The following is a 12780-nucleotide window of genomic DNA, read 5'->3' as shown; positions in this document are numbered from 1 at the left end:
TATGGGTCGACCAATGGGCGCTGACGTCAGAAAAGCTCGCTGCAGCAGAGGCCCTAATCAAAGAGCTGCTACACCAGGATCGTGTGCAACCCTCTAATAGCCCTTGGAACACTCCAATCTTCGTTATCAAGAAGAAAAGTGGAAAATGGCGTTTGCTTCAAGATCTGAGAAAGATCAACGAGAGAATTGTTCCAATGGGTCCCCTTCAATGTGGACTTCCTAACCCTAACCTCATTCCTAGAAACCATCAGCTTGCAATCATCGATCTCAAGGATTGTTTCTTTACTATCCCGCTAGCACCTGCAGATCAAGAAAAGTTCGCTTTCACTCTACCTGTGTTCAATAACACCAGACCAGCCTCCAGATACTCTTGGAAGGTACTCCCTCAAGGAATGGTGAATTCACCAACTCTCTGCCAGAACTTTGTGGATAAAGCATTACAGCCTTTCAGAGCACAATATCCAGCCTTAGAAGTTTGTCATTACATGGATGACATCTTGATCCATGGAGAAAAGGTCTCAGAGCATCATATTGAGCATCTTACGCGCATCCTGAACTCTTTTGGGCTTTGTATTGCCCCAGAAAAGGTACAGCGCACTGCTCCATTTCATTACTTGGGTCACAAACTGCTTCAAGATACAGCCCTGCCAGAGATGCCGAGCATAGTCATCCCAGAATCCTTTACCTTGACACAACTACAGCATCTCTTGGGACAGATAAATTGGGCTCGAAAGTCTCTAGCAGTTCCAACATCTGAACTCTCACCATTGTTTTCTGCTCTTAAGGGACATACATCTCCTTCAGATGTTATTCCGTGCACCTCTGAGATGCGTCTTGCTTTACAAGGAGTAAACACAAAGTTGCACCAAATAGCTGTAGATCGTGTGCCAACAGCTAACTGCACTCTTTCATGTGCCATCTTCACTACACCAAGATTGCCTACAGCAGCTTTATATGTTCCGGATACTTCCTCAAAAGTGGCAATCGTGGAGTGGATTCATCTTTCACACACGCCTCAAAGGAATGTGTACCCCAGTATAGACGCTGTTGCTGATCTCCTTGTTAAGTGCAGAGGCCGTGCAATTCGCCTGAGTGGAAATGATCTGCTTTCCATCTACCTTCCTTTCTCTCAAGAACAAGTGCTGACTTTAATTCAGTTTTCAGATTGTTTCCAGATTGCTATTGCAGATTTTGTCGGTTCATTCTTGTATAATCCTCCTAAGGACAAAAGATTCACTTTGTTGCAACAAGTAAATTATCACCTTTCATCCATGTTGGTGCTTCAGCCTATTCCCACTGCAAAAACTCTGTTCACAGATGGCTCCTCTTCCTATGGTGTCCTTGCATGGCAGGAGGATGGGCAATGGAAGACTGTGTTTACAGAGAAACAACTTTCAGCACAAAGATCGGAACTGGCAGCAGTGATTCTCGCTTTTCAGACTTTCACTGCAGAAGCATTCAACCTCGTTGTAGATTCTCAGTATGTATATAGACTGTTATCATCGCTTCCTGTTGCTTATCTGTCTCCATCCATGGACGAAAATCTCTTTAATTTGTTCGCGCAGCTTCAAGAACTATTACAGAGACGTTCATTTCCCTTTTTTGCTGCACACTTGCGCTCTCATTCTAACCTTCCAGGATTCCTGGTGGAAGGAAATGCAGTAGCAGACGCTGCCCTCAGGACTCTAGCTTTCTCCTTGTTCGACAATCCTGTTACAAGCCATGAAACTTTCCACCAATCAGCAAAGGTTCTACACAAGACCTTCAACATCCCAATGTCACAAGCAAGGGACATTATTTCATGCTGCCCTTCGTGCTCCAAGTCTCCTATCTGCTTGCCATTTGATGCTGTAAATCCTCGAGGCACGGAGGCGAATCAGCTGTGGCAGATGGATGTGACACATGTCCCAGCCCTTGCTCCAATGTCTAAGTTGCATGTCACGGTGGACACCTTTTCAGGTTTCATTTGGGCTACAGCACTGAAGGGAGAAACTGCGAGGCACGTCATACAACACTGCATGAGAACCTTTTCAGTTATGGGAAGACCTCAAGCCATTAAAACAGATAATGGCCCGGCCTATGCTTCTCAGGCCTTTAGTGACTTCTGTGTGCAATGGAACATTTCCCTATCCCATGGGATTCCGTTTAATTCGACAGGCCAAGCTCTCATTGAAAGGACACACCTCACTTTCAAAACTCTGCTCCACAAACAGACTGCAGGACGTCACCTTCCAGCCTCGGAGATCCCTTTGGCAGTTGCAAAGGTGCTGTTCACCTTAAATTTTCTTCTCTTTCCACATAACAAGCCTCATTCCCCAGTGGATCTCCACTTCAAGAAAGAAGAACAGCTTCCTCGACCTTTGGTCTCTTATCGCCTCTTGCCTGACATCGAATGGCGAGGACCAGTTCCACTCATCACTTGGGGTCGTGGGTATGCTGCAGTTGCACTTGAAGAAAAGGCTGTTTGGGTGCCTGCCAGGTGTGTGCGCCCTTGGAGAGCTAAGGAACCAAGTTGAGAATATCCACCTCGTTGTTTGACTGCACTCAGTTTCCAGTGTCAAATGCAGCAACTCTTCAACTATCCTCAACCTATGCCTTTTGTTTGCCTCTAGGCAGCCCCTTGGTTCCTGGCTGCCTGAATTTGTTCCAGTTACTCCCTTACCTGCATTCACTAGCAGATCACTCTGATTTGCTTGCTTAACCTCCTTTCTTCTACAGGTATCGTTGTTTCTTCAGAACTCAATGTTTCAGAACTTTCCTGAGCTCCATGAACTTTTCCTGAGTTCCAGGACTATTTCTTCTACATGGTCGTGTGTAGTCGGAGAAGAAGACGACCGGCAACTCATTCATCGTCTTCATCTTCCTCTCCAGCACCATTTTGCAGTTCTAAAACTGTCCTGTACTTTTATTGTATTTACAAAACTTGTATTTTCAATTTTGTATGCTTCTTGAAATATCCGCCTCGCATGTTACATGTGTTTTCCTTATAGCTTGGTAATTAATGATATGGGTGTTTATATATATGAAACTTTTCTGAAATGGTTTCCATTTAGAGCGTCACAATTTTGATGATATGGAAATGTTTATGTAAGGTCAAAACATCGTCTTTGTGCAGTTCTAGTCATGGACATATTCATACATGTATGTTTCATTTCAATAATCCTGAATCTCCACGTTGTGCTTACAAAAGTTGTAGTTCAAAATGTGCGTCTTAACGCTTATATACCTTATTTGAAATGCTTTCCTTTGGTCAAAGAATTGGTCATTCTCGGATTTGTTCAAAGTATATATGTCAAGTCTGGTGGCATCCTACCCTCTTGGTACCCCTTTTTTTCTTTTGAAAAACCCCCTCTATATGCTACCTTTTGGCAGTAAACCAGGTTCCCAGCTTTTCCTTCCACTCTGTTCCCTGTTGTTGATGGGAGACCCTTGAATCCCATCTCGCTTTTGCTGGAAACCCTTGCGTAGATGGCTTAAATCCTTCCTCATGGTTGGGAGACCTTTACTTAGGTGGCTTAAATCCCAACTCACGGCTGGAAAGCCATTACATAGGTGGCTTAAATCCCCTCTCTGGAATCGGACCCTAGTTCCCCGTTACCTGTGGTCGCTGTGGTAAGTTCAGAATCTAAAGTTCCCTCGATTCTGTAGCCTCAGAGCCACAACCCTTTTCTGTTACCTTATCCATTTTTCCTCAGTTTTCTAAATAAAAATTAAAAAAAATGGGGGAGGGGTCTGGGTAGGCTATGTAGCCCCAGCTCTAATTAAATTTTATTTTGGGTCCCGGATCGGGACCTCTCTTATGTTTGGGCAGTCGTTATCCGTTATTTTTAATTTTGGGCCTGTATCAGGTCCTCTCTTGTGTTTGGGGAGTAATTTGTTGTTTTACGCTGCACGCGAAAGTATACATTCTTATGAAGTAATTTTGTTGTTTTACGCTACATATTGAAGTGTTTATATATGCCTAAAAGGTTTATAGTGTAGCGGATCGATCACCTTTTATGTTCGGCCAGTGGTTTGTTATTTTCATGACTTTATTGCTACATTATTGTGCAAGTATTTACTCCTGTGAAAAGGTGAATATGGATAATGTTGGTAGTGTTTATATCTAAGTCTATATCATAACAAATGGTAATGTTTATGTCAGGATAAATGCTTTTGATATCTTTAGCCTTCCTTTTTTATATAACTAAAACAAAAATAATTTAATTTAAATCAAAAAAAGAAAGATGATATGTCGGAATACGTTTCACGGATCCGCCATGGACTCATATTTATTTGATTATTTTATGAGGTTTTCGAGATCTACTTTTGGTATAACTACGCGCAAAAGCGAAAGTGAAAGCATGAATGAATAGTGTGGTTCACTTATGAGATTAATCCGCCTTTATTTTATAGTTCCGGTCATGTTCAAAGTTGTTAATGAGCGTTAAACTTGCTTCCCGCCTTTTTGGAGGGCAGCAACAGTGATTTTATTGGTTGAGGCATTGATGATGATGTCACGTTTGTTCCCTAATAAAAGGCAGAGGCACCCCGCTTAGGCACGTTTGTTCATGCATTCTTTCATTTTGTTTTAGTTGGGTTTTAGTTGAAGTCAAGTTTAGTTTAAGGGATTAGGAGCGGGCTGGATGGGTTGGATGGGTTTTCTTTTAGTTAGAGTTAGATCGCGGAAGATCATTCGGTTTAGCCTTAGTTAGGTTTTCTTTTAGGTTTAGCCTAGGGCTAGAATTGCGGAAGATATTTCGGTTTTAGTTTTATTTAGCTAGCCTCGCGGAAGATCGGGCGCGCAGGGACTTTAAGCTTAGGAGAACTTAGCTTAGGGGACGAGCCTACGCGGGTTCTGCCGAAGCCACTAAAGATACAACCGGTGTCTGTCTTCCTTTGGGGAAATAAGGGGAGTAAAAGGTTTAAAGTAAAAATTTTATTTTCATTTAACTGGTCCATCTATTCAGAGTCAGGGTATATTCATTTTCACGAGGCAACTTTTCACTAAGAAGGCAACTAGGAACTCACACACCTTCGGAGTCATCAATTGGCTTACTCAACTTCCTTCAGATTGTGAGACTTGGCCGGCGACCGTGCTCAAAAGCACGCGGAACGCTGGCCGCTTTCCCCGCAACTGGTACCTCGTGCATAACCAGTCCAAGGCCGTGCACGAGGAGCTCCAGCACCCAAACCCCGACACTGGTCCTCTGTCTTTCATCTTGTGACACCTCTGCTTATCCCTCATAGACTTTCAACTTGGATTGCATGCTGTAGGAAGGTCAGGCACTGTCAAGGCTAGAAAGGGCATGACAGCTTTGAGAGAAATTTTTTAATGATAGATCAGGAGGGCAGAAGGCATGACAGAATCAGAGAGGAGGGAACCCTGGAAATCTCACAGACTTGTTAGAGGGAGAACACAAGAAACAAAATCACACGATTCAGGAGTGGAGAAGTAGACAGGAATATCAAAAAGAGCAGTGGTAAGGACCTTCTTGTTGAACAAGCAACCTCAAATTTATCACCCTGCTGCAAATTTTTATACTGTGTGTAGCAGTTTATACTTAGGATTGTTGCTTTGGAGAATGCTGAAATTTTGTCTTGGGCCACAGAAAGGACTCATTTTTCTATTAGCTGACAATCTCTCTTCCTGCTGTTTCTTGCAACTGTTGGAAAGGGGAGGAGGCTCATATGATACTAAACCTCAATGCACTTGAAGTTGGGCTATGCCCCAATTCGGGGTGGGGGGTGGCAGAGGGGGACCAGATCCCTTTCCTTTAGGAGTGGCCCTAATGGCTGCTGGTTGACCCTGGGCTACTCACACTCCTCTGAAGTCTCTCAGCCTCACTCACTTCACAGAGTGTTTGTTGTGGGGGAGGAAGGGAAAAGGAGATTGTTAGCCACTTTGAGACTCCTTAGGGTAGTGATAAAGCGGGATATCAAATCCAAACTCCTCATTAACCATCTTGATTTCAAGAGATTAATCAGCTAAAATACATTTTTATTGACATATCAACTGAATATGAAATATTCTGTTGTTCTGCAACATATTGTTCTACTCACCAAATTATCACATTCTTTTTCAGTTTGTGAGAGCTTTTGCTAATTTTTAAAAGGATTTGCTTCTCAGTTCGTCCATGACATTTGGAAAAATAACTATTCACTGCATGCCCTGTACAGAAAATCCCATACTGATTAAAACATCATCTTGTCAAATATCTCTGGAGAGCATTCTTTACAGCACTGAGCTCTCTGTACATATTGTCAGACAGGCATTTTGTCTAGCTAGCAGTATCAAGCTAGCACATGCCTCAGAGTGCACTAAAGAAAGATACAATGAACTCCTAGTGTTCTTGCTGTATCTCTTCATATGGGGGATCTAAGTATTTATTGTAATTTAATTGCAGAATGGGCACATAACAAATTTAGGCTTTGTTGTTGTTCAGTCGTTCAGTCATGTCCGACTCTTCATGACCCCATGGACCAGAGCACGCCAGGCACGCCTATCTTTCACTGCCTCCCGCAGTTTGGCCAAACTCATGCTAGTCACTTCGAGAACACTGTCCAACCATCTCATCCTCTGTAGTCCCCTTCTCCTAGTGCCCTCCATCTTGCCCAACACCAGGGTCTTTTTTAGGGAGTATTCTCTTCTCTTACTTGTTTTTATTAGGAATGATATTTAGGGTTGCAAGGTTGCAAGCTAGAGATTGCATCCATCTCGTGAATTGTCTCTTTGCTCCACTCCTTCCCTGGTCCCACTGCACACCTGATGGAATAACCCAGGACCTCATTTTGTCAGGTGTGTGTGTTTGAGGTCACAGGTGGATGAGGAGGGCAGAAGAAGCCATGGATGTATCCTCTTTTGTAGCTGTGAATCTATAAAAGAAACAGATGTGATTTCTGGGTTGTGATTTGGCAGCTCTAGATGGAATCTGTTTCTCCTTATCTTGTTATCAAAAACAGGGGTGTAAATTATTGAACATCTCTGCTTTTTCAGATTTGGCTTCCATTTCCACAGTAGCAAAACTCTGTCTTCATAAAAGAAAAAGATACCATGGATATTTGTGACTGCCTGTTGCTTACGGTTACAAATGCTCAAAAGGGAGAAGGTATATGCAGCATTTCCCATGACTGCACATGTGGGATCCAGTCATGTCTACTCTGATTGTCAACAGGATTTCAGGCCGGGATCTTTCCCAGACCTGCTACTCAAGTCCTTTAACTAGAGAAGCCAAGACTTGAACTTTGTATGCAAAGTACACTATGTGTTCTACCATACTTGTGTTCTACCATATGTTCTTTGACCTACTGTATACCTATAGTCCTATAACCCTTTCCTTGGAATAAGCCCCACTAAACGCAGTGGGACATCTGAAAAGACACATATAGGTTTAAGTTAGGTATGATTTCAACATGGCTAAAGTGTGACATAATTTCTTTTGGTTCCAACCCAATATTTTACCACTCCTGAAAGGCACGATGAAATAATTGAAATGACAAGTGAAATATAGTAGTGGGCAGGCACCAATTCAGCATATCCTCTGCCTTACCAGCTGAAAATGTTAGGGCGGGGGGATGAAGCTGTATGTCAGCAGCTCTGTTTATAAACCACTTTGGAAGGTTGTTTACATGAAAAGTGATATTTAAAGTATTAAATAAATGATAGTTAAAGAGAGAGCAGGTAAGATCAGCTAATTAAGATGTTACCTCTTCAGGTGTGTTTATCACTAGGTTTATTTCCAGCCAACCAGTTATCTTTAGGTACTGTATTTCATTTCAGTGCTTTCTAAAACTCATATGTAAAGCCATCTGGACTGGGTATTTATTTAAGCTGTAATACCTTTATAGCCGTGGGTGGCGCTGTGGGTTAAACCACAGAGCCTAGGGCTTGCTGATCAGAAGGTCGGCGGTTCGAATCCCCGCGATGGGGTGAGCTCCCATTGCTCGGTCCCTGCTCCTGCCAACCTACGGTAGTAGTTTGAAAGCACATTAAAGTGCAAGTAGATAAATAGGTACCGCTCTGGCGGGAAGGTAAACGGCGTTTCCATGCACTGCTCTGGTTCGCCAGAAGCGGCTTTGTCATGCTGGCCACATGACTTGGAAGCTGTACGCCGGCTGCCTCGGCCAGTAACGTGAGATGAGCACTGCAACCCCAGAGTCGGACACGACAGGACCTAATGGTCAGGCGTCCCTTTCCCTTTCCCTTTCCAGCTACTGTCCTCTTGTAGCTATGTCTGAATCCAATCATATTTATTGCCTTATACTTAAATTTAGGGATTTTGTCCAAAAATTGTCAGTGTTTTTATATTATGTATTATCATGTAATATGTATATTAAGTTCACAAATATGAATAGATTTTTATGCAATATTTTTCAGTTTTAGCGATTTATTCATTTTCTTTTTGCTTGTCAGCCTCTGTTTCTTTTGCTCCTTGGTTTCCTACTTCATTCCAAATAGTTTTGTTTGGTGTGGGGCATGTTCTTGTGGATCCCAAGCATTCTAACGTATCCAGTTGCTCAGTGTATCTGTGTGACTAGCATTCGTGGTGCAGCCTCACTGGAAACACTCCTCCTCACACAATACCAGAGGAAATAAATGGAAACCTTGCAGTTTCCTTTCATTTTGATAAGTCTTGCACTGGAGATATCCACAGTGGATGGGGTCTTTGACATTGTTGATAGCACACCCACGGCACAACTAGCACTCTGGCACCACTTTCACCCGCTCAGTGATGCCTCAGTTGCAGGCATTTGGGGTGGAGTATGAGCAGATAGAAGCAGAAAATTATAATCACTTTGCATATGTGCTGTTAACCATTTTAATCTGTTAATCGTTCCGTTGCCCATCGTTATCATTTCTAATGCATGTGGCGGGATGTAAATTATGCAGCCTTGCAACAAGAGCTTAAGTGACTAGGAAACTGAACATCTGTTCTGTAGGTGAACAGAATGGAAGCTAATCTTGTACTGCCATGAGGACATGGTGTGTGTGTGTGCGTGCGCGCGTGCGCTCAAACTTTTCATTTTATCTTTTGTGAAATGATGAAAAAGATTGTCTAGTGCACACAAAAGTGTTTGAAGGAGCACAGGAGTGACTCATCTTCAACTTCCCCCTTACCAGCTAGGTATATCAGCTGCAAACGTCAACTGGCATCTATTTGATGTAGAGAAAAGAGATTCATTCTATGGTAATGAAGCAGCAAGGGGAAACATCTAGGCTGCAAATGGAGGAAGACTCAGGATGTGTGCAACAAAACGTGGGATTTTGTCCACTTTAAGGCCTATTCTGAAACAGTGCGGGTGGCAAAGAGGACCATTATTCTGTCTACTTCCTTCCACCCAGAAGATCTTTTCCATGTGATAGAAGCTGTTTAAACTCAAGATGGGTGACAGTGGGCAGGTTCTATTTGTGAAGCATTTTGTATATAAAATTGATCACATTTACTGTAGCCTGGATACCACACTGGGTGCAGTTCAGTTGCTCCTTCAGTTTGTTGCAATTGTTTAGATGAGTTCCGTTCTCTGCAGCTTAAGAATATGGACAGGGAAGTTGTCCTACATGCTCAATTCTTGCCCATCATGGCTAATAAGGTCTGAGTGGTGGTGGTGGGAGGGTCTGTTGGCCTAGATGAGCCTTACTCCATCAATCATAGGTAGTGAACCTATGGACCTCCAGATGACTTCTGGCTCTAATCCCTATTAGTCCCAACCAGCGTGACAAGAAGGCCACAGGAACCTTCCACCCACAATTCCAGTGTATGGTTCCCATGTCTATAGCCCTTTGCTTCCTTTTCAGGGAAGTCGCTGTACATCCCTGTAGGTGGTCAACCACAGTAGATTTTTGGAAGGCTCCTTTTCTATTCCCTATTTAAAGTGCAGCTCAAGGCCAAAGAAAGATGTGGCATTGTTCACATGGTTTTCTTCCAATTTTCTTCCTATTCTCCCCACAGTTAACATGAGGGGTCTGATTCTGACCAGGACCACAGCAAGGACAAATGGACTAGCACAGTTCCAATCCAGCTTCCTCCTCACTTGTGCTACCTCTTTGTAAAAAAAAAAATCAACCAACCACACAAGGGGAAAAGAAAATGTGAATGGCATCGCATGTAGTTAGTTCTCAGAAGTAAATACTAGCATTTTCAGTGGGGCTAACTATGTAAGTGCACATAAATGTCATTGAACACAACTGGGCTTTCTTTTAAGGAAATATGCATAGCAGCAGGCTTCATGTACTTTCAGATTTCTAACCTATACCCCCCACCAACCCTGCATTCCAAAGACAAGGAAAGACTTTTTTAAAATCTTAACTGCATTGAGGCTGAAATCTTAGATGAAATTGAATTCAGTGGTGGTAGTCCATGGGATTGTACTGGCAAGGTGCCAACTTTATGAACCTGTTTGATTTGGTAAATTGACATAGGTGTGCAACCCATTAACAAGTCACACAAGTTCACAGAAAGGGTATTGCAAAGATTTCTTGCTTCTAACAATGAACTATTGCTACTACTTAGAAATTGGTTGAAATGCTTTATAGTTATGCATGGGATCAGGCTAAGTGGAATTGCTCCCATTAACCTCTGGATGTCATCCAGAATGCTTTAATGCTCCCAGGGGCAAGTGGAATTCTCACATTACTGGAGTGTTGGACTAACCTGCTCATGCCACTTGCTTGGTGAGTTCATTTCCACCACAGCATCTGGACAAAATCCATACAGAGGGGAAGGCATGGCAAATAAACTGTGATTAATACCTTTTTTAAGCCCCTTAACTCCATAAGCTTGGTGTGTGGGCTTGGCCTAACCTAACTGTTAAGCAGCAAAGAAACAAGAATTCCTATACAGCAGATCTCTTTGAAATTTCATTAAGCAACTTTCAGGAGCGAGGCTGGAATGCATGCTTAGAATTTTAGACCAGAACCCCCACTCTCATTGTTTTAGAAATATCTGTCTATTTACCCACACTTCGTCCCTTCAACATATGGAAACATTGGCTTTCTCCATTATTGTCGGAAATATTGTTAGCATTGCTAATAAAACATACTTTCAATACCACTGCTTAATGGTTTTCCTGTGGAATGTTATAAAACTGTCCAGTGCTCACTGCCTTTCTATTAAAGAAAAGTATTTGCAGAACTACAAGAGCAAGGATACCTTGCCGAGGAAATATGGCTATGAAGAAAAGGCTGTAGCCCACAAATTCAGCTGTTTTATGCATATTTTCTTCCTAGCCAGACCGCTTGTTACCCGTGTCAGCTTGGCACTTGAGAAGCCTAAAAGCTCCCTAATACTCCAAGACATTTCAACTAACTGGGTTAGCAGCTGCATGACCACCTATAAAGCACATTAGTAAGTTGTGTAACAATAGCCGATTTGGGGTTATGGAAATTGGCCCAGACTCTTTCAACACTTTCTTTTACGTCGAGGTTCCCATCCTATTGCCAAGGTCTACAAGCCTCACCAGCTTCCTGAATTCTTTTACGATTTTCTGGCACCCATCATTTGTGTCTCAGTTGGAAATGTCTGCCCCCGTATCCTGACTTGAAAATAAAGCTTTCATTTTCTTCCATCCTTTTCAGAGAAAGGCATCTCTCAGGAAAGTGCTTACAACAGATAGCAGAACAAAAACTGACAGATGCAGGATCAAGTTGCACAATGAAGGGTGGCTAAGCTTCTTTGAAGATGAATACTTCATATTCAAAATAAAATAGATCATTGGATTTAGTTTGGGGAGTTTTTTATTTTAAAAAAATCCCTTGATGTCAGGTTTTAAACAAACAGATGCTGCATATATCCTTTAAAATTGTCTTTGTTTATTATACTGAAGTGAATCTGGCTCTGAAGGCTTAAAACACTTCAAGCTCTATTGTGATTGGCTGGTTTAAATGTTACTTTCCTATCTTGGAACCAAGGCCTGGTGCCAGCTAATTAAAGGAGGCCGTTGAAGAGGTTGGCCACGTGGAACCCACAGCAGCAGCACTGCAGAAAACTGGGTTCAACATTGTAAATGAATATCTGTTGGTAACATGAAAGCACCACTTGTGTCTCCATTTCTTATTCTACGTAACAATAGAATTTCTCAAATGGAAATTATTATTATTTTTTGTTCCTCACAGCCTCACAGGATTTCCACCAGTGTCACATTCTGTTATTAAAACTTCCCTTTTGAGATTGCACAATGTATTTCTCCCCATACATTGGAGAGGCATGTCCTCTGATGGTTATGTAATCATCTGGTACTGCCCTTACAAAGTCTTATGGTGACACAATGTATGCAGGCTAGTGGTCATGATTTTGTATCATCAGACGGCATCAACCTTCTCCTACCTGGTGCTCTCCACACGTGTTGGACTACACCTCCCATCACTCTCAGCCAGCATAGGTAATGGTCAGGGAAGATGAGAGTTGTGGTCTAAAACATTTGGAAGACACCAAGTTACAGAAGAGTGCAATATAGTATCCTGTAGTAGTGTTGAATGCAGCTTTGCTAAAATCCAAACACTGCTGGGCATCAGCAACAAGGTGGTTCTACCTTAGTTGGAGAAACTCTCCAGACTCATTAAAAAGTTGTCACCCACCCATATTCGGTCATTACAAATAGAGGACTAACAATAAATTCAGAGACATCTGGTGTATTTCAGAGTCATGCATGTTGAAGGGCTATCTAACCACCATTTTGTCTCGCAAAGCATTGCTTCAATAGCATTCCCAGTAGCTCTCCCAACTGCACCAACAATGAGAAAATTCCACAAGGCCCAATAGAAGCCTTCTTCCCATTCCCTGGAGCATTAGTTGCTTGCAAGGG

At 42.5% G+C, this 12780-nt stretch overlaps 1 long non-coding RNA gene across 1 annotated transcript in view; it reads left to right on the top strand.

Moving 5' to 3' along the window:
* The window catches only part of LOC117041429, a 49882-nt gene extending 38183 nt beyond the window's left edge, over positions 1–11699 (top strand). Inside the window, exon 2 of the long non-coding RNA XR_004425967.1 lies at positions 11555–11699. This is a non-coding gene — a long non-coding RNA (uncharacterized LOC117041429). The remainder of the gene's footprint in view (positions 1–11554) is intronic.
* The last annotated feature ends 1081 nt before the right edge of the window (positions 11700–12780 follow it).

This window comes from Lacerta agilis, chromosome 2 (genome assembly GCF_009819535.1).
Source record: "Lacerta agilis isolate rLacAgi1 chromosome 2, rLacAgi1.pri, whole genome shotgun sequence".
NCBI classification, from domain to species: Eukaryota; Metazoa; Chordata; class Lepidosauria; order Squamata; family Lacertidae; genus Lacerta; species Lacerta agilis.
This window is presented reverse-complemented; position numbering and strand designations above follow the sequence as displayed.